Source organism: Cherax quadricarinatus, chromosome 4 (assembly GCF_038502225.1).
Source record: "Cherax quadricarinatus isolate ZL_2023a chromosome 4, ASM3850222v1, whole genome shotgun sequence".
NCBI classification, from domain to species: Eukaryota; Metazoa; Arthropoda; class Malacostraca; order Decapoda; family Parastacidae; genus Cherax; species Cherax quadricarinatus.
In genome coordinates, this window is record NC_091295.1 from 61,533,624 (window position 1) to 61,558,132 (window position 24,509).

The following is a 24,509-nucleotide window of genomic DNA, read 5'->3' on the forward strand; positions in this document are numbered from 1 at the left end:
GTGGGTCAAACGTACGTCCACTAAACGCGGACGATCGCTGACGAGCGAGGCTAAAGGAGTAGGACCACCTGTCGCTTAACGAACACTTGTTCCTCATCCCAGCTAGGTGGACTGCAAGTGAAGAATCATCCGTGGACCCATTGACAACCACCAAGAATTTCCTCCTCCCTTGGACCCACAATGATTTCCCCGAGTTGCTAACAAGAGGAAACATACACAGATATAACTAGACTGGCAACGAGACCCCTCCCTGCCGACTACCCAAAACTATGACCACTTAGCATTAATCTATAATAAAAATCTGCAAGCCTTTTGTAGGGTAAATCCAGAAGTGGAGGACAGACCCTAACTAGGACGTTCGTTTAAAATAATGCAGTCTGCTTTCGACTGCAAGTTATTCTGCACCTTAGGGAGTATCGTTTGTCTCTGACAGGCATTTCTCTCCTAGCTCTATTCTTTTCTTCGTTTCACAGTATCAACGAGCTCTCCTGCACTTGATTTATTCGTCAGAGAAAATCTCCTGACGTGGGTCTATATAATGAATTGACCTGTTCAATGGCGCCGCCTATATCGCCGGGTCGCGGCAAAATGAAACTTGCGAGGTGAAGTGCCGTAAAGAGACAGTGACGCTAAAACGTTTATGTAGGAATTATATTATAATGGATCTTTAGTCTATTCAGTGGTTCGCCTTTGCCTTTATGCATTTATTGTGGCCCGTAGCTCGATGGTAGCGCATTCGGCTCACATATTGAGTGTCTGTGGTTCGAAGCCTGGTGCAGTTGTAAACATTAGGCATGTTTCCTGACACCTGCTGTCCTGGTTCATTAGCAGCAAGTATATGATTATTATTATAATCATGGGGGAACGTTAAACCCGTTGGATTATACAGCGCGTGTGGGTGGGGAGGGGGTGGATTGGAAGGTATTCAAGCTCAATTCAGGGAACCGGAACACAGATCCAATTCCCTAGATCAAGAGCCCCTCGCCAGCGTCAAGGAACCTCCCTTGAGAGGCTAGCAGCAAGTCCTGTAGGTACCTGGATGTTAGCCAACTGGTGTGGGTCGCATCCTGGGGAACAAGGTTAACTTAAGTTTCTCAAGATGTTCTTTATAACCATGGAATTTTTATATAGTATGTCACTGGTGTTACCATCCTCTAAATTGAACACATACGTTTGCATTCATTGGTGTTATTAATGTTTTAATTAGGCAAGTTTCTTTAATTGACGCTAAGTTAACTTATAATATACAGAGATATTAGCTTCGGTATAGTATAAGAAGTTAAAACCAACAACGATGGTACTAGAAGAGCGGGTGTGAGCAGCATCAACCACTGGCACACCATGGTGAGTGTGAGCAGCATCAACCACTGGCACACCATGGTGAGTGTGAGCAGCATCAACCACTGGCACACCATGGTGAGTGTGAGCAGCATCAACCACTGGCACACCATGGTGAGTGTGAGCAGCATCAACCACTGGCACACCATGGTGAGTGTGAGCAGCATCAACCACTGGCACACCATGGTGGGTGTGAGCAGCATCAACCACTGGCACACCATGGTGAGTGTAAGCAGCATCAACCACTGGCACACCATGGTGGGTGTGAGCAGCATCAACCACTGGCACACTATGGTGGGTGTGAGCAGCATCAACCACTGGCACACCATGGTGGGTGAGCAGCATCAACCACTGGCACACCATGGTGAGTGTGAGCAGCATCAATCACTGGCACACCATGGTGTGTGTGAGCAGCATCAACCACTGGCACACCATGGTGAGTGTGAGCAGCGTCAGCCACTGGCACACCACGGTGGGTGTGAGCAGCATCAACCACTGGCACACCATGGTGGGTGTGAGCAGCATCAATCACTGGCACACCATGGTGAGTGTGAGCAGCATCAACCACTGGCACACCATGGTGAGTGTGAGCAGCATCAAGCCACTGGCACACCATGGTGAGTGTGAGCAGCATCAATCACTGGCACACCATGGTGGGTGTGAGCAGCATCAACCACTGGCACACCATGGTGAGTGTGAGCAGCATCAAGCACTGGCACACCATGGTGGGTGAGCAGCATCAACCACTGGCACACTATGGTGGGTGTGAGCAGCATCAACCACTGGCGGCACCATATGGGTGGTGAGCAGCATCAACCACTGGCACACCATGGTGTGTGTGAGCAGCATCAACCACTGGCACACCATGGTGAGTGTGAGCAGCATCAATCACTGGCTCACCATGGTGGGTGTGAGCAGCATCAACCACTGGCACACCATGGTGAGGTGTGAGCAGCATCAATCACTGGCACACCATGGTGGGTATGAGCAGCATCAACCACTGGCACACCATGGTGAGTGTGAGCAGCGTCAGCCACTGGCACACCACGGTGGGTGTGAGCAGCATCAACCACTGGCACACCATGGTGGGTGTGAGCAGCATCAATCACTGGCACACCATGGTGAGTGTGAGCAGCATCAACCACTGGCACACCATGGTGAGTGTGAGCAGCATCAACCACTGGCACACCATGGTGAGTGTGAGCAGCATCAATCACTGGCGCACCATGGTGGGTGTGAGCAGCATCAACCACTGGCACACCATGTTGAGTGTGAGCAGCATCAACCACTGGCACACCATGTTGAGTGTGAGCAGCATCAACCACTGGCACACCATGTTGAGTGTGAGCAGCATCAACCACTGGCACACCATGTTGAGTGTGAGCAGCATCAACCACTGGCACACCATGTTGAGTGTGAGCACCATCAACCACTGGCACACCATGTTGAGTGTGAGCAGCATCAACCACTGGCACACTATGGTGGGTATGAGCAGCATCAACCACTGGCACACTATGGTGGGTGTGAGCAGCATCAACCACTGGCACACTATGGTGGGTGTGAGCAGCATCAACCACTGGCATACCATCTAAGATGGCAGGTAAATCTTGCAACTTTCTACTTACATTCACTGTTCACTTATCGTCACTTTGATAAATGTTTCATAACTATTCTTATTACCATTTTCTTTCTTGTCAGGGAGTATATATTATTATTATACTTATTAGCATTGATATTAATATTATAAATATAATCTAAACTTCAATTTAGGAGTCCTGGTCATAGCCCGATTTGAGGGGACGATGGTCACCATAATCACCATTATAAATAAAAGAGTTTTTCATTTATTGCTTCACTTATCCATCTATTGCTTCACTGTTAGTAATTTCTTCAGTAACGTGAGTGCTGAAAGTCTTATGGGTCACATACTGGAGAAGGACGTCGGTGACTTTCTTGAGTTATCCTGTGTTCCTAACCCTCCAAAGATAATAATTCGAATGTAGGCATCCTCGTTGTCTTTTTCCTCTTTTTTCCTTTTCGTCTTAGTTTTCTAATCCCAGCTATAGCTTATCTGGCCACAAACCGAGGGTCTATGGTTCGATCCTCGGTACTTGTGTAACAAGTACTGCATGTTCACCTAGCAGCAAGTAGGTATCTGGGTGTTAGTCGACTGCTGTGGGTGGCATCCCAGGGAGTGTTAGTATACCATATATACTAAAAATCCCACGGAATGTTAGTATATATGGCCTAGCTTAGAAATAAGCTGAGTTAGGGTAACAAGTCTTAGCCTATTAATTCAACTCTGTGTAAAAAAAAAAAAAATCTCACCCCACAGACTCCAACACGAGAACCACAATATGACTAACTCACTCGCACAATTTTCCTAAATCAACTGCACCAACCTCGTCTCCACTGCCTACGGCTTCACATCAGTTTCAATATTGAATAAAAAAAAAGGCACCCAATGCACAAAATTTGAGAGTCTACAGTGGATTTTCGTGCCTACTGACAACCCAACTCTCAAAATCACTGCTCTAGATTTTGATTGGTATTCAGTTAAACTCTCACGTTTAGTTATTGGGGTGGTGTTGGGGAGAAGTTATCTGTTGTGATATTATTTCTGTTGAAGAAGCTTATTGTGTGGGCAAAATGTTTCAACAATAAAGATACCCAACTGTTGAACATGAATCTTACACCGCCAGCTGTTGGGTCTGTGGGGCTGGTGTTGGGGAGGGAAGTTAAGGGTGTTGTTAGGGTAATAGTGTGATGGTGTGGGGAGTGGGGGGGGGGGGGGGTAGGTATATTAGGGGCAACTTATTAATGTGTTCCACTCCTCATATTGACATATCAGAATATGAAATATTATATGAATTATATTTCATAAATTATAATATAATTTATATATATAAATTATATTAATGCATATGTCTCCACTTTACGTGTTAAAAATTAGAAGTACAGAGTGTTGTTTATTCTTTGTATATATTATGATGAATATATCTCTTTTTGAACTGTGTAGCAGTGTATGTGCACTGATAATATACACACGGTAAGAGCTCCTTTTAATCACCATGTTAGAGATTAAAGCATTCTTGATTGGTGAACAGATGACATGCAGTTTTAATGATCCTCGTGTAGTCGAGAAGCTTTAAACTGACCAATCAGGATGTTTGTTTACATGACAAACCACCACCTCTGATTCAGTCTTTGCTTCTCGGTGCTAGCTAGTCCACGCAAATGTTTTGTGGAATTTAGTGATCATTTTCCGTATACTGGAAATACAATTCGAGTTGCGCTAGTGTTTCGCGTACACACAAGCGCTAAATCACCAGAATACTCTCCAAACCGAGTGCAGCAACCCCCGAAATGACTATGAAAATTAAGCAAATTCAGGCTGCCGGCCAGTAAACACAAAGGTGATTGGTTTGTTCGTCTGAAATAATTCATGCATATTTTAATAGTCACTATCATTTAAATTCATTAAAAAAATAGTGTCCTTTGCATTGATTTTTGAATGATGTTTATTGATTTTGCATTGTATGAAGTGAACATTTAATGCGGTTGAAGGAAACTCGAAGTCAAGGAGAAGGAAATGCGACACATCTCAGGGTAAGTCCCACTTGGAAGGTTCTGTGTCGCTAGTGTTAGTAAATTCGTTAGTATTTTAAGAACAAGTGAGCATGTCGCGTTCAGTTTCCAGGAAAGTTTTGATTTAGATTAGACTTGATAAGGAATTTCTTTTTTTTTTTTAAGATGTAATGAATTACTAAAAATGGGTATGCTTTCACGGCATACCTACTCGGATATTCATTCACGGGTATGCATCCACAGGTAAGCATTAATGGGCATGCCTTGATGGACATTCTTTCACGGATATGCCTTCACATGTACGCTTTCATGGGTACGCCTTCATGGGTATATCTTCATGGGCATACCTTCGGAGATATGCTTACATCGGCATGCATCCCTGGACATGCCTTCAATCGTATGCATTCATTTGCTTGCCTTCACGAGCATTTCTTCATGGGCATACATTCCCAGACATGCCTTCACGGTCATGCTTTCACAACATGCCTTCACGGGCATGGCTTTATTGATATGCCTTCACGGGTATGCCATCAGTTGAAGAGTAAACACTTAGGGCTGTGCAATAGAGTAGACATTGACTTAGAATAAACAAATAAATAAACCCCAGCCTCGTAAAACCCCAGTCTCGTAAAACCCCAGTATAAAAAAAACTAGTCTCGTAGAAACCGCAGTCTCGTGAAAACCGCAGTCTCGTGAAAACCGCAGTCTCGTGGAAACCGCAGTCTCGTGGAAACCGCAGTCTCGTGGAAACCGCAGTCTCGTGGAAACCGCAGTCTCGTGGAAACCGCAGTCTCGTGGAAACCGCAGTCTCGTGGAAACCGCAGTCTCGTGGAAACCGCAGTCTCGTGGAAACCGCAGTCTCGTGGAAACCGCAGTCTCGTGGAAACCGCAGTCTCGTGGAAACCGCAGTCTCGTGGAAACCGCAGTCTCGTGGAAGCCGCAGTCTCGTGGAAGCCGCAGTCTCGTGGAAGCCGCAGTCTCGTGGAAACCGCAGCCTCGTGGAAACCGCAGCCTCGTGGAAACCGCAGCCTCGTAGAAACCGCAGCCTCGTAGAAACCGCAGCCTCGTGAAAACCTAACTTCATAAAACCCAGACCAGTCTTGTAGACCCCAGTCTTGTAGACCCCAGTCTTGTAGACCCCAGTCTTGTAGACCCCAGTCTTGTAGATCCCAGTCTTGTAGATCCCAGTCTTGTAGAACCCAGTCTTGTAGAACCCAGTCTTGTAGAACCCAGTCTTGTAGACCCCAGTCTTGTAGACCCCAGTCTTGTAGACCCCAGTCTTGTAGACCCCAGTCTTGTAGATCCCAGTCTTTTAGACCCCAGTCTTGTAGACCCCAGTCTTGTAGACCCCAGTCTTGTAGAACCCAGTCTTGTAGAACCCAGTCTTGTAGAACCCAGTCTTTTATAAAAAAAACAAAAACACACGAGAGGTAATTTCAAAGATAATTTCAGCAGAGGTAATCGTTGTTCCATTACCTTTCATTCACTGTGGGCAACACAGTACAGAAGAAATATTTCCACTTTTAAAGAGTATAAAATTACCACTTTTCGGCTTAGGTCACTGTTTATCTACAAATTTGGAACTACGTTACAGAAGGAAATTGTATTAGCCATAGATGACAGAATTTTAGCAAATTAGAATATTACATGTAGTGAGAGGTCACTGATAAAGTAACATTCGGATATTAATTTAACTAGAAAGTCACTGATAAAGCAGGAAATTAGTATAATACATAAAGTGGAAAGTCACCGGTAAGTTTCAAATTAGAAAATTACATTATGTAGAAAGTCATTGAGGTTAGATAATACAAATATATACAAGGACATACGGTGATGTGGACGCCTTTGAGCTAATTTCGTTCTACTCCCCGTTTGGTGTACTAGCATCACGAGCAGCATATATATATTATTGTAACCACAAACATGAGGTATTAATCAATAACACTGCGACTAGCCAAGGATTCGAACCCATGTCGTTATGGCCCACCTCATGGTAAGCGAAAATCACACATGACATTCTAACCCACGGAACCACGCAATCGTACAAGAATGTCGTACCCAGCAGAGATAGGTGTTTTACCATCATCCGAGAACATACAGCGATGTGGGTGCCTATGAGTTAATTTTCACTCATTATGAGGTGGGCCAAAACGACATGGGTTCAAATTCTTGGCCAGTCGCAGTGTTATTGATTAATACCACTCGTTAGTGGTTACAATAATATACATATGCTGCCAGTAAGGCTAGTACACCAAACGGGGAGTCGAATGAAATTAGCTCCAAGGCACCCACACCACCGTATGTCCTCGGATTACGGTAAAGCACCTAGCTCTGCCGGGTGCTTCATTCTTGTGGGATTGCGTTGCTCCGTGGGTTAGAGCATCATGTGTGATTCTCGCTCACTATGAGATGGGCCAAAACGACATGGGTTCGAATCCTCGGCAAGTCGCAGTGTTGTTATTGACTACTACCACTCGTTCGTGGTTACACACACACACACACACACTTACACACACAATTATATATATATATATATATATATATATATATATATATATATATATATATATATATATATATATATATATATATATATATATATATATATATAATTTATTTATTACAGTGGAAAGGACATCTGAGTTGTAATATCGGTACGGCTTTGGTGATAGTGATGATGAAAGGGTTTCTTCATTTTCGGGTCACCAAAGTTCGGCGGGAGACCGTTGGTATCTTAAAAAAATAGAGAGAGAGAGAGAGAGATTGACTCCAACATTCACTCACGTCCTCCCCCCCCCCCACACACACTAAGTAACGAGATTTGCTTAACAAAAATCAAAAGAGAAAGTAATTATAATAAGCCAACTCTTGGTGGTGACCACCCGGCTCAAGCCAGCACCAAGTATTATGCCTGCCACATACTATTGCCGTCTCTACACGGTATACTCACCACAGCGTCTCATGCCTCACTAATCTCCATATTAGCGATAACTCGTAAATAATTTATTACTATGGGATACCTACTTTCCTAAGCACTTAATTTTAAACGAGTTCTTGCTAACTGACCAAGCATTAATGAAGTTATCATTTATTGCTGCCTGTGCATCGGTGTGTGCCTCTCTCTCTCTCTCTCTCTCTCTCTCTCTCTCTCTCTCTCTCTCTCTGTCTCTGTCTCTCTCTGTCTCTCTGTCTCTGTCTGTCTGTCTCTCTCTCTCTCTCTCTGTCTCTCTCTCTTTCCCTTCTCTTTCTCCCCTCCTCGCCCTCTCCGTTATGGCTCCAATATCCGTCAGTATAGTACCTCACTATCCACCCAGTATAACTCTGCCTGCTTAAGCAGTCATTATCGATAAGCCACAAAATTAAGAATTTTGTATTTATCTTAAATTTAATAAAATTATGTCTATATGAAATCCCTTTAATTATGGTGCAGTAATACTAGTGAAGGATTCTAGATATGAGAAGATGGATTTAGGGTTTATGGGTTCAGAAATGATTATCCCCTACTCTTCCCGTCTCCCAGAAGCTGTGTAAGGTTTATGTGCAACACTCTGTAGTAGACGCTAAATGATCTTAATTTTTAAAGCAGTGGAACGGGAAGCTAGCTGAAGGCTTCAGTCAAATGACCAAAACTTCCAGTGGTGGGCCATCATATGACTAACATCCGCGTCAAGAAACACTTATCTTGTGTCCTGACAAATCTTACATAACCTGACTCATAAATGTATTATGTACTATGGAAATAAATAACAAAGCACTTTGATGAAACAGTTACAGCGCTTTCTGAGAAGTTACTTTACTAACCAAGAGAGAAACTACTGTCACTGTTGCGTTAAATTATCAGATGTGAAAAATGTTTTCCTCGTTCAACTTGGCGTTTGAATGAGTGTGTAACGAGTGGTAACGACGACAGCTGCAGCCCGGAGAGTGCGCTCATAAGTTCATTAAGTGAGGGGCAGTGTTCAGCGTCGACAGCAATAAGGAAAACAACGCATAAGAAGCTTTCTTAACTGACATCAGCAGAATTCTCAAGAAGGAAATAAAAGAAGTGAGCACAAGTGCGCTCACTCGCGTATGCACGTTCACGAGTGAGATATGAAACCAGATGTATTTCAGTCGCTGTGCCATCCAAGGAAGGTATCCCCTGTATTCCCTAATCCCAGTCTCTTGTCTCTCACTACAGGCTATTTGAGTAGTACAGTGTGTGGCACAAGTTAATAATGTATTTGCATATTAATATTGAAGATTTGAAGGGACTCAGAAGATGAATTCTAAAGTCATATATGGAAACTAACATACTTCTTGATTCAATAAACAGTTGACAATTAATTCAATCTTTCAAAGATATCAAACTCCTAAAATACGTAAACACATTAAGCTTCGAGTATGGAAGGCTTGAAGCTAATCAGAAATTATTGCACGAAAAGAAGTATTTAATTTTTTTCAATTTCTTCCAGAAAAGTGAACTGGGATCATCGCCGGCTAATAAATTAAGCTTTTGTCTAAAACTGACTAGCTTCTAAGAGAGTAAGTTTAATGTAAGCCTAGTATACATTACATACCACTGTTCAAGAATGTCCTTGAAGGCACACACATGTTATAGACACGTGAACATTAGCTGAGTTACTCTAGGATAACCAAATAAAGTCAAGCACTGTGATTTATTGTTGATCAGAAGATGCATTCTCCAATTATTTCACAAAAACCAATTTGATTAGTAAAACTGACTTATGATTAGTTAACCTAATATTAATATCTTTAGTACTACAAGTTTAAAGCCGACCAGAAGAGAAGTTTTTCAGTTACTACATAGAAACCATCAAAATTTATGCCTACACAGCCTCAACCCATGAAACTTCCCATTTATATACGATGCATCAACCATTCAAAACTGAGGCCATTCAGAATTGTTATATTTTAATCAGAAGAAAGCGTTAAACCCGTGAAGTTGTATAGTTTTTGTAAAAAGGAGATGCATTCTAGCATTCAAACTATAAAGTCCATTGAATGAGGCATTTTTAAGTTATGAGCAAAATAAAATGGAAAAAAAATAATGGGGAAAAAAAGTCCGGCACCCTCTTATAGGTATCCCTTCGAGGATACCTAATAATATATACAAAACTTTTTTTACTATCAACACAGAAAAGAGGAGAACATAATTTTAGTATCAAGAGACACAGCAGAAAGTAACTTTTATGAAGAGTAAGAAGAGGCCATAACATCACGAGCGAAACATAATTTTCCATACTGTTGCTTCATCTTGACATTGTTGCAAACTATAGAGCAGTACTCTTCTCCAGGCTGAGGGACTGACCACTTCTAAACTACGTCTTCTGCTGCCTCCTCTGTACTCGACTGAAGAAACCTATTGTGTACGCGAAACGTTTCGCAATAACGCTACCTAACTGTTGTACATGTGTTTTTGCATATCAACTTGTCGGTATTGCTTACTATTATCATATACCGCTCCATGTTTTCGACAGGTTTCTGATTTGCTGAATTGCAAAAACTCATCCCAGCCTCAATTTAAAACTGATTACAAGGCACAACATGTCTAATGTTCTCAATAAACACTACATTATCTGGGATGGTGATGAAGTATAGAGCGTCAGGAATCTAAACGTGCTTCTAGGGACGACTTCCTAGTCTTGGGTTAGAATCTCGACCAGTCCCAATATTGCAAATATACGAATATCGCACATTTAGGAAAATAGAAAAAAATGCAAATATTTTCAGTCTGCTTGAGATCCTTATCAGGCGCTTTTAAATGAGTTGGAAGGAAGCCCATATGTATGTTACCATACGAACCCTCGAAAGATATGTTAAAGACATACTGGACCACGCCAAGAAATTTCCTTCATCATGCCCACGTATATGCAACTCAAACCATACTGAGTCGAGATATGCAACTCTATTGTTACACGTATAATTCTGCATTCATTATATCTCATTGCTTATATATATATATATATATATATATATATATATATATATATATATATATATATATATATATATATATATATATATATATAAATAAATAATAATGTCGTGCCGAATACGCAGAACTTGCGATCTTGGCTTAAATAGCAACGTTCATCTTGCCATATAGGACAAGTGAAAATTGGTGAATGTAATAATTTCGCCAAAATCATTCTGAACCTAACGAAAAAAATATATTTCACTGTGTTTGTTTAGTATTAAATTACTGTAAACAAATCTAAAATATATTTAGTTGGGTTAGGCTAAAATGTTCTTGTTATAGTAAGGTTAGGTAAGTTTTCTAAGTTCTTTTTGGTGCAAAATTATAAATTTTTGCATTAACGTTAATGAAAAAATATATCTTTAAACGTATAAGAGAAAGTTTTAGAAAGGACTTAATTTTAAATGAGTTCTTGCTAATTGACCAGTTTTACATATTCTGCACGACATATATATATATATATATATATATATATATATATATATATATATATATATATATATATATATATATATATATATATGTGTGTGTGTCTAAATTTATTTATTACTGCTTCAAATCAGTGACATAATTTTTTCCTTATGTTCAAATTGATTTTCGCTAATTTATGGCAAAAAATAAATAAATCATATTGAATATTAGGCAAAGAATATCATTACCAAATAGGGCAAACTTGACGATTCGGCTTATTAGGCACGACATAATGTCGTGCCCAGTAGGGAAAATTGGTCAATTAGCAAGAACTCATTTAAAGTTAAGTCCATTCTAAAATTTTCTCTTAAGTTTTTAAAGATATAATTTTTTTCTTACATGTTTATGTAAAAATTAATATTTTTTTCCAAAAGAACCTACCTGGTGTCTACCTGGAAGTCATTCCGGGGATCAACGCCCCCGCGGCCCGGTCCACGACCAGACCTCCCGGTGGATCAGGGCCTGATCAACGAGACTGTTACTGCTGGCAGCATGGAATCCAACGTACGAACCACAGCCCGGCTGATCTGGCACCGTCTTTAGGTAACAGTCCAGCTCCCTCTTCAAGACAACCAGGGGTCTTCCCGTAATGCCCCTTATTGCTGGTGGGGGGGCTGTTGAGCAGTCTTGGGCCCCGGACACTTACTGTGTTTTCTCTTAGTGCACCAGTGACGCCCCTACTTTTCACTGGGGGTATGTTGCATCTCCTGCCAAGTCTTTTGATTTCGTATGGAGTGATTGCTGTGTGCATATTAGGGATCAGTCTCTCCAGAATCTCCCAGGTGTAGATTATGATACATCTCTCTCGCCTGCACTCTAGCGAGTACAAGTCAAGTGCTTCCAGGAGCTCCCAGTAGTTAAGGTGTTTGATGGAACTTACACGTGCAGTAAAGGTTCTCGGTACATTCTCTAGCTCTGCAATTTCACCTGCCTTGAATGGGGACGTTAATGTACAGCAGTATTCCAGACTAGAGAGAATAAGTGATTTAAAAAGGATCATCATTGGCTTAGCATCTTAGCACCTTAGAAAACTTACCTAACCTTATTATAACAAACGAAATTTCATTTATCCTAATCCAACGAAATGTATTTTAGGTAAGTTTACAATTATTTAATAAACAAAGACAACGAAATATTTTTTTTCGTTAGGTTCAGAATGACTTTTTGCGAAACTATTACATACACAAATTTTCGCTTGCATTATTCGGCAAGAAGAGCGTTGCTATTTAAAAGCCAAAATCACAAGTTTTATCTGTTCGGCATATATATATATATATATATATATATATATATATATATATATATATATATATATATATATATATATATATATATATATATATATATATATATATATATATGCAAAACAACAACTGTGAAAGAATAGAGAAATTCCAAGCGCTTTCGTGACTACTCACATTATCAAGGAACAATGTTCCTTGATAATGTGAGTAGTTACGAAAGCGCTTGGAATTTCCTCATTCTTTCACAGTGGTTGTTTTGCATATTTTGAAATCACCTGTTTACTGTGATCTTATTGCATATATATATATATATATATATATATATATATATATATATATATATATATATATATATATATATATATATATATATATATGTATATATATATGTATATCAATAACAACACTGCGCTAGCAGTGTTATTGATATATATATACATATATATACAACATGGGTTCGAATCCTTGGCTAGCACAGTGTTGTTATTGATCAGTACCACTCGTTTGTGGTTACAATAATATATATATATATATATATATATATATATATATATATATATATATATATATATATATATATATATATATATATATATATATACACACAACTTCAGTAATAATTTTGAAAATGTTTTCTAAAAAAAAGGCATATTTATTGAAAAAAAAAATTTGTCAATATATGTTAGGAATCTTCAAGCGACTGTAGACAATATTAAATAGAACAAATACACAAGCTCAGAGGTCTTATTGACTGTCAAGGTTTACGGGTTCGTCAATATTTATTCAGCTAATCAGTGTCAATGGAAGACAAGATTCTCTTTGTTCCCTGCAGTGATTGGTGAGAAACATCCAAGTTTATCTAGCCAATCAGGAGTCCCACGCGACCAGAGCCGAAAATAAGAATTTCTCACTCTCTCTCTCTCTCTCTCTTTCTCTCTCTCTCTCTCTCTCTTTCTCTCTCTCTCTCACACACACACACACACACACACACACACACACACACACACACACACACACACACACACACACACACAGCGGGGCCAGGAGCTCGGACTCGACCCCCGCAACCTCAACTAGGTGAGTACACACACACACACACACAGCAGTAAGAGAAAAGAGAGAGGGGTGGGTAGACTGCATTTTTTTGGACTGAGCTTATGCCAGTTGGAGAATTGGACCTGCCTCGCATAGGCCAGAAGGCCTGTTGCAGTGTTCCTTCTTTCTTATGTTCTTAAGAAGTCTTTTGACACAGTTGGACAGTTTGACACAGTGCGAAAACTGAAGGACCAGGCAGGTATAACAGGGAAGGCACTACAGTGGATCAGAAAATACCTGATTGGAAGGCAGCGAGTCATGGTACGTAACGAGGAGTCAGAGTGGGCGCCTGTGACCATCGGAGTTCTGCAGGGGTCAGTCCTAGGACCGGTGCTGTTTCTGGTGTACGTGAATGACATGACGGAAGGAATAGACTCAGAAGTTTCCCTCTTTGCAGGCGATGAGGAGTTAATGAGGTGAGCTCAATCGGAGGAGTATCAAGCAGAACTTCAAAGGGATCTGGACAGGCTGCAGTCCTGATCCATTAACTGGCTCGTCTAGTTCAACCCCACGAAATGCAAATTCATGAAGATCGGGGAAGGGCAAAGAAGACCATAGATAAAGTACAGCGTTGGAGGCCAAAGGCTATGAACCTCACTTAAGGAGAAGGATTTTAAGGTATAATACAGAGCGCATCTCCTGAGGCGCACATCAGCCAAATAACTGCAGCAGCATATGGGCGACTAGTAAACCTAAGAATAGCATTCCAACATCTCAGTAAGGAGTTGTTCAGGACTGTGTACGTCAGGCCCATATTAGAGCATGCAGCACCAATTTGGAACCCACACTTGGCCAAGTACGTCAGGAAATTAGAGAAAGTTCAAAGGTTTTCAGCGAGACTAGTCCCGGAGCTAAGGGGCATGTCCTGTGAGGAGAGGTTAAGGGAAATCAACCTGGCGACACTTGAGGACAGGAGGGACATGATAACGACACATACTGCGAAGAATCGACAAGGTGAACGGAGACATGATGTTTCAGAGATGGGACACAGCAGCAAGGGGTCACAATTGGAAACTGAAGACACAGATGAGTCAGAGGGACGTTAAGAAGTATTTCTTCTGTCTTAGAGTTGTCAGGAAGTAGAATAGTCTGGAGAGTGAGGTGGTGAAGGTAGGATCCATACATAGTTTTAAGAAAAGGTTTGATAAAGCTCACTGAACGTGGAAAGAGTGAACCTAGTGGCGAGCAGTGAGAAAGCGGGGCCAAGAGCTATTACTCGACCCCTGCAACCACAATTAGGCTAGCACAGTTAGGCGAGTACACATATATTCATTCTTTCATACATTTAAGGCCAAGTGACTATCGACAATCTAAGTTAGTTTAATTCCCATGAGAGTGATTAAGTTTTTAGGGTATATACACCAAGGGAATTAATTCTCTCGATTTAGTTACTGTATAAATGTGTGAATTTCTGGTGATATTAAATACAAACATCGAGAAATCTTAAATGTTGAATTGTTTATTTTAAATTCGACGATCCTAATAAAACTCACATTCACAAATATTTAGATATTTATTTTAATGCAGTGTTAGTAAATAACTCGTTTTAGAGACATCTATAAAATTTAAATGAGAAGGGTATATTTTATACTGTAGAGTAAATATAAAAATGGACCTACAGCAGGAGTTTGCTAGTCTCGTGGGAGGTTCTGGATTCTGGCAGCAAAACAACAAGATGGTTTCTCTGAGAATTCAGAAACTTTTCGTAGCTTGCTTCTGCTCCTATCGCTAGGCAACTTTAGCAGAATTTTAATCAGTTGCTGCGTTGCTGGCAGGAACAGCCAAGACTTCCACAGGATTTGGAGCAGCAACTTCGATTAAATGTTGTGTGTGCAGGATAGATCTAAAGGTTGAACAGTTTTTGGTAAGGCTTACTCGACATAAAAAAAAACTTTATATTTTAAAATATATATTTAAATGAACTCCAAATGTATATACGAAAGTCATCGTATCGTTTGTTTAAAGATCTGTCAACTGCACGTTGATCTTTTTGACCTGAATTTACATTGCAAGTACTTTATTTCCTAATATATATATATCCGAATAACTAAAGTGTAATGAACCCTTACCAGTGCTCAATAATAACCCACACATAAAAAAAAAACTCGGAAAATAAATTGTTCTGTATATTTCAACCCCCTGCTGGGTTCCTATTCAGCAGATATGCATCAACTGAAGAGGACCCCAGCACGAGGTTGAAATAAACAGATAAAATAATTTTCTGAATTTCTGTCAAAATGTGTTATTATTTATATACATATGTCGTGCCGAATAAGTAAAACTTGCGATTTTGGCTTAAATGGCAACGCTCTTCGTGCCGAATAAGGCAAGCGAAAATTTGTGTATTCAATAATTACTCTAAAATCATTCTGATCTTAACGAAAAGAATATATTTAAGTGTTTGTTGTTAAGCTAATGTAAATTTATCTAAAATATATTTAGCTGGATTAGGCTAAAGTAAATTGCACTTGTTATAATAAGGTTAGGCAAGTTTTCTAAGGTTCGTTTGATACGAATTTAATAATTTTTATATTAACATAAGTGAAAAAAATATATCTTTAAACGTATAAGAGAAAATTTTAGAAAGGACTTAATTTTAAATGAGTTCTTGCTAATTGACCAGATTTACCTATTCGGCATATATATATATATATATATATATATATATATATATATATATATATATATATATATATATATATATATATATATATATGCAAAACAACCACTCTGAAAGAATAGAGAAATTCCAAGCGCTTTCGTGACTACTCACATTATCAAGGATAATGTGAGTAGTCATGAAAGCGCTTGGAATTTCTCTATTCTTTCAGAGTGGTTGTTTTGCATATTTTGAAATCACCTGTTTACTGTGATCTTATTGCATATATATATATATATATATATATATATATATATATATATATATATATATATATATATATATATATATATATATATATATATATATATATGAAAAAAGAAGCACTTCCACCATCATTAGTTCAAAACTGCAGATATCCTCACTCCTCCTTCAGAGTGTAGGCACTGTACTTCCCACCTTCTGGACTCAGGTTCTCTATCCGATTTCTCTGATTCCCTTCACAAATGTTACCTTACTCTAACTCCAATAGTACGTTTTGTCATAATAATCACTTGTCTTCACTCACTTCTAAGACGTTCACACACTCTTGTTGGATGTCCAAGCCCCCTTGTAAAAAATTATGTTTACTGCCTCCCTCCAACCGTTCCTAGGACAACCCCTACCCCGCCTTCCCCCCACTATAAATTTTTTACACCCTCCAAGTAATCCGATTTTCCTCGATCCTCAACAAGCCCTTCTCCGCCCTCTGGATGATACCTTTAGTAATATTGCAACTCCTCAAACACAACATGTCCACTGCCTCTAGCCTCCTCCCTATTGCAACATTCACAACCCATGCTTCACACCCATATAAAGGTGTTGGAACCACCATTCTCTCGTACATTCCCCTTTTTGCCTCTATGGGTAACGTTCTTTATCTCCAAAGATGCACCACAACCTATGGTTCATTTCGGCTTTCATAGGCTTGTCCTCCGACAGGAACACATTCACTTCCTGCACCTGCCGTTCAACCTGATATCCAACTTTTCATTACCTAAAACTGTTGTTACCTTCATTAACTTGCTCTTTCATACGTTCATTTATATCTTATTTTTTGCACACCCTTCCAAATTCGTCCACCAACCTTTGCAACTTCCACAAAAACAGTCTCGTCGGCAAAGAGCAACTGTGACAACTCCCACTTTTATTAGATTCTTTATCTTTTAATCCCACTCCCTCCAACATCCTTCACAACTCTGTTAATACGTTAAACAACTATAGTGACATCATACATCCCTGTCTAGGACCTACTTTTGCAGGAAAATAATCTTTTCTCTTAAATTTCCTAACCTAAGCTTCACTATCCTCATAAAAATTATTAATCACTTTAAGTAAACTACCACCTATTCCATACACGTGAAACATCTGCCACATTGCTTCCCTATCCAATCTATCTTATGCCTTCTAAATCCATAAATGAAACAAAAACTCCTTTGGCCATTTCTAAAAATTGTTCAGAAACTCGCCCCTACCCTTCTTAAACTAAACCTTAATGTTCATTTGCGATCCTACACTCACTTTTACCCTTAATTCTTTCATTAATTACTCTACCATAAACTGTAACAGGTATATTCAACAGCCTAATTCCTCTGTATTTCTCACATTAACGTTTGTCCCTTTTTCCTTTATACAGAGGAACTATGCTCTCTCTGCCAATCCCTAGGTTCCCCCCTCCTTTCTGTGCATTTACTGAACAAAAGCACCAACCATTCCAAAACTATATTCCAACCTGCGTTTAATATTTCTGTCTTAATCACATCACTCCCAGCTGCTTTCTCCTTTCATTTTACCCAACACCTCTCAGCCCCCTACACTCATATATGACTCTTCCTCACCTAAAAGATATACCTCCCTGGCCAATGCACTGTGTCCATCTTTTCATCATTTAGCAGCTCCTCAAAATATACTCTCTTTCCAACTCCCATCTGTTTTTCAACCGTTAAATCCATTCGTTCCCTAGACTTTCTCGACTTATTAGTCTTACTCCAAAACTTATTCTCAGCAAAATTTGTCGACAGCACCTCGCCCATTCCCTCATTTGGTCTGCTTTTATATTCCCTCATCACTATCTTAGCCTCTCTTTTATTCTTCATATGCCCCCCCTTCCTTATATCGCTTTTGATTTGTCAAAGCCTCTCATATGCTAACTTTTTCCTCTCTTACTACTTTCTCTACCACATTTCACCAATATCTCCTCTTCTCTCCTGCAAGCACCTGCCAGTATCCACAAACTTCTGCTGCACGCACTAACACTGCATTCTTAAATCTTCCCCATACCACTTAAACTTTCTCCTCAATACCTCTACTCTCGCTAGCTCGACTTTATCTCAAAAGTTGCTTACATTTTACCAAGTTAGCTCCTCCTTTAATTTATAAACTTTCACTTCTCTCTTACCTATGCCATTCTACCTCTACCTCACTGTAGCTACAACTAAGTAATGATCTGATATATCTGTTCTCTCTCCTATAACGTGCATATCCAGAAGTTTACTCATCTTCCTTTTATTCACAAGAACATAGTCCAATACGGTGATCCGTGGCCTCGTGAAAAAAGTTATCGTTTCATACGCTGAGGTGTCCGGGTTCGATTCCCGGCAAGGGTGAAAACATTGGGCGTGTTTCCTTACACCAGCTGTCTATGTTCACCCATCAGTGAAAATGGCTACCTGGATGTTAGTCGACTGGTGTGGGTCGCATCTTAGGGCAAAATTATCCTAATTTGCCCGAAATGCTCTGCATAACAAGTGGTTTGTATCTACTAGTTCGTCATTACTGTCATCTAGGCCTGTATGCCTTGTACAGGGTGGAGTAGAGAAAACCCATGTTTTTCACAGCTGAATAACTTCGCGTATTTTAAAGATAAACAAATCTTAATTATATCAAATAAAAGGCATTTTAATGCATTTTTGATATTTACATACAGACGAAGCATATTTCCACCTGGATGGCTATGTCAACAAACAGAACAGTCGGCACTGGGCGGCGGGAAACTCACCAGAACTACACCAAAGACCTCTGACCACAGCTCAAAAGCGAGTGTTGTGCGGTGTCTCCACGATAGGAATCGTTGGTCCTTACAATTTTGAAGAGGGGGAGACCGCAGTTACAGTAACAGCGCGCTACGTCGACATGTTAAACAACTTCCTGCATCTAGAACTCCAAAGGCGTCGGGTACATATGAGAGAAATGTGGTTGCAACATGATGGTGCCTAATTAAGGTATGTAAATTTCAAAAATGCATTAAAATGCCTTTAATTTGATGTAATTAAGATTTGTTTATCTTTAAAACATGCAAAGTTATTCACTTGTGAAAAACGTGCGTTTTCTCTGCTCCACCCTGTACATGTACTTGTAGAAATAAAGATATTATATTATTACTATTAATAAACTGCTGTCATTACACCCTATATCATGTCTCGTGAAGTTACTTAAACTCGTTCTTTTTTCTTAAAACACAAACCTTTTCTTATACGAAGTTCAGTTAAAAGCCACCATTGTCATTTCCTCCTCATTGGCACCCCGAAAATACCTACTTTGCCTAATACATGACTTTTGCATTCAGTTCATCCATCACTCACTATTACTCTCACTTGGTTCAAAACTCGATAAACATTCGCTTAACATCTCTCAGAATCTCTCCTCTACACTCCTCTCTTCTTCTTCAGGTACATAAACACTGTTATCATCAGAGAAGTTTTGAAAAAAAATTCAGGCAAGGAATTTATAGATTCCTAGGTGAGGTCATAATAAATGAGAATTTCAGCAGGCCTACTGGTCTATACTAGTAGACCATGCAATTAATCGAGTGTTAACTCTATTCTCAAACCTATAATAGAAATGGCAAGATATCAACGAAACTAAAAAAGATGTATGGACACGTAACCTCCACATTTCAGGCCGTATCTGTACGACTGCTCAATTGTTAGTCCCCCTCAAGGAAGGTTCCTTGATGTTGGTGAGGGGCTCTTGATTTAGGGAATTGGATCTGTGCTCCAGTTCCCCGAATTAAGCCTGAATGCCTTCCACATCCCCCCCCCAGGCGCTGTATAATCCTCCGGGTTTAGCGCTTCCCCCTTGATTATAATAATAATAATAATTGTTAGTCCTCTTGTATATATTTTGGTAGAATTACGGAAAATATGTAAATTAAAAGGACACAAGTGCAACTAATGTGACATTTTATTGTGGCAACGTTTCGCTCTCCAGGAGCTTTGTCAAGCCGAAACGTTGTCACTATAAAATGTCACATTAGTTGCACTTGTGTCCTTTTACTTTACATGTTGGTCCTCTTAAAGGAATAACACAGCCAAACTCTGTCAAAGAATTAACGGGAAACAGGAAGGGAATTGAACTAAAATCCTCCGAGTGAGAGACCCAACAATGTAATCACTCAACCATTGTGATTTTCAATAGAGCTTTACCACCAGCCGATTACGCAACATATAGTACCAGATACCACCATCTGTGATCCTACTGCTCCCTTCCACAACAACCATAACTTTTTGAAGCATGTAATTCTTTATCCTTCATTATCATATAGTTTTCTCATCGATGCCCTTGTATACCTTTAGAAAATTCACTCATTTTGGTGTGCACCATAAACCAACCAACCAAAATGATCTCATTCGTATCTGATCTCATCACTCCAACAGATCCATGAGATGTATTCTCTTGGTCTTCCTTTTTAAGTACTCAGAGAATGTGCAGCAACAGTTTTCTTTAAGGTTAATGCCTCAAAGTTATTTATGTCTTCCACAGACCAAATATTCCTTTCATGTTTATATGGGATTGTAGGAGGAAGGCACAGATAATGATTAACATTCCGTGAGTTGATAACAATAACCGATTGCTTAATCTTCCCTACACCCATTGTACCGGTGAACACATTTTAGTTACTTAAGTAAGCCAGTTACATCACCTCCTTCGTCACTTCCAGTACTATCAGACGTTACTCGACATGAGACGGTTAACGCCAGTCCCGAGGAAAGTGAAGGTATCTACATCCCTTGTTGCAACCGTGATAAATAGTATATGTGGGTGATATGACTAGGGATTTATCCAAGCATGTATTTGAACACACAGTTACCAGCCATGTCAACAGCATCAGCCCAGCCATTATTTTATAGTTATATGGCCTCGCACTACATGAAATGGAACGGGATTAGCATGGCTATTCGAGAAGAAGATAGTTACACAGACACCAGTCATGGAGAACTAGGGAAAGTTTCCGGCTGGTGTGACCTCAAGCTTCGTCAGCTGCTCTCCTCACTATACCGTACATACCTATGCTTACCATGTTCTGTCGGTAAAGAGGAGCTAGCCTGTTTTCCTGTTTGCCTGACTGACACTTAGTTAATTAATCACCTCGTCACTCGAGTCCACGTGATACCAGCCATCCCATACTTAGCTTTCTGTATGGATAATCCACTTCAGAGTTATTACTAAGCATAATCAACATTGGCTACTTACCAATCCGATGCTCTTGATGACACCTGGTGCCTGTTCCATCACCAGGCAGAGATACCCAACACACTTAATCATTAATGGGGAATAGGGCTGACCACGTGGGTCTTTACCGTACGGGGTTGACACACTTGACCAGCTGACTCCCATTTATCTTGAACCAATACTACTTGGCTTATATTAGAAACCTACATACCTTGTACAAGACTTTAGATTTCAATCTATTTAATGGACAATGTGGGAAGATGGACATAGGGGTCTCGGGTCAGGTCTACGTGAGGGTCCGAGTTGCAGTATTAAAAAGAAACGTCAGTGCAGTGTCTTCTTAAATGAGCAGTCATCGTATCTGAATGTCACCCAGATCCTTATGGACTACACTCCCTCAATGTATACCAAACACGTATAACACAACGGGTTCGTCACAGTCACTTCTCAGTGAATTCTGGCTGAGGCCCAGATCCACGCATCACTTAAACGAGTCTTCGATACTTCAACACTGTTGTCTTGCACTAGGCGTTAAAGTGAAATTCAGATTATAGGTCGCGCATAGGGCCCTTCTTTCCTCTCTTCGCTTCTCGCAGGACAAAACTTAACACTCTACATAGTATACCGTTTGAACAAGACTACCTGCACCAAAATTTCATACTCGTTATGCCCCGGAACCAGGCCTACATAGGCACTGGTTGCCATGGATGGCATGTAGTGAATACTGATTGATTGCTCCTGACAAGTGCGAATGTCATAATTTGATATTAATAAATTCGAGGTCTTAAGACCTGGTGAGGCAAAGTTTCATCTATTAACATCAAGTCATTGAAAACTCACATATATCCAAAAGGGGCGAAACGTGGTACTTCACTGCTTCTTGTGGGGGTGAAGAAATAATTCAAACATCCCCCCTTTTCTTCCCCCAGTTTCCGGGGGTGCCAACATTAATGCCAGTCGAATAAATTTCACCACATGAACTATCTATAGACTAGGAAATGTTTGATCTCCATGGAAAACTTCACCTCAATTTACTTTTACATTCTACCTTTGTGTTTTACTTAAAAAAAACATTATTACAAATGTTATACCTAAGTATTATATATAAATGTCTAAATATCATACTTCTGTTCAATTACACACACTATATATATATATATATATATATATATATATATATATATATATATATATATATATATATATATATATATATATATATATATATATGCAATAAGATCACAGTAAACAGGTGATTTCAGAATATGCAAAACAACCACTCTGAAAGAATGGAGAAATTCCAAACGCTTTCGTGACTACTCACATTAACAAGGAACATAGTTCCTTGATAATGTGAGTAGTCACGAAAGCGCTTGGAATTTCTCTATTCTTTCAGAGTGGTTGTGTTGCATATATATATATATATATATATATATATATATATATATATATATATATATATATATATATATATGAATGTATGGAAGCGAGTAAGATACCTAGAGATTGGAAGAGAGCATGCATAGTTCCTCTGTATAAAGGCAAAGGGGACAAAAGAGAGTGCAAAAATTATAGGGGAATAACTCTGTTGTAGGTAGTAGGTTGGTAGACAGCAACCACCCAGGGAAGTACTACCGTCCTGCCAGATGACTGTGAAACAAAAACCTGTAACTGTTTTGCATGATGGTAGGATTGCTGGTTTCTTTTTCTGTCTCATAAACACGCTAAGATAACAGGGATATCTTGCTACTCCTACTTACACTTTGGTCACACTTCACAGACACGCACATGCATATATATATATACATACATCTAGGTTTTTCTCCTTTTTCTAAATAGCTCTTGTTCCTTTTTATTTCTTCTATTGTCCATGGGGAAGTGGAAAAGAATCTTTCCTCCGTAAGCCATGCGTGTCGTATGAGGCGACTAAAATGCCGGGAGCAATGGGCTAGTAACCCCTTCTCCTGTATACAATTACTAAAAAAGAGAAGAAGAAAAACTTTATAAAACTGGGTTGCTTAAATGTGCGTGGATGTAGTGCGGATGACAAGAAACAGATGATTGCTGATGTTATGAATGAAAAGAAGTTGGATGTCCTGGCCCTAAGCGAAACAAAGCTGAAGGGGGTAGGAGAGTTTCAGTGGGGGGAAATAAATGGGATTAAATCTGGAGTATCTGAGAGAGTTAGAGCAAAGGAAGGGGTAGCAGTAATGTTAAATGATCAGTTATGGAAGGAGAAAAGAGAATATGAATGTGTAAATTCAAGAATTATGTGGATTAAAGTAAAGGTTGGATGCGAGAAGTGGGTCATAATAAGCGTGTATGCACCTGGAGAAGAGAGGAATGCAGAGGAGAGAGAGAGATTTTGGGAGATGTTAAGTGAATGTATAGGAGCCTTTGAACCAAGTGAGAGAGTAATTGTGGTAGGGGACTTGAATGCTAAAGTAGGAGAAACTTTTAGAGAGGGTGTGGTAGGTAAGTTTGGGGTGCCAGGTGTAAATGAAAATGGGAGCCCTTTGATTGAACTTTGTATAGAAAGGGGTTTAGTTATAGGTAATACATATTTTAAGAAAAAGAGGATAAATAAGTATACACGATATGATGTAGGGCGAAATGACAGTAGTTTGTTGGATTATGTATTGGTAGATAAAAGACTGTTGAGTAGACTTCAGGATGTACATGTTTATAGAGGGGCCACAGATAT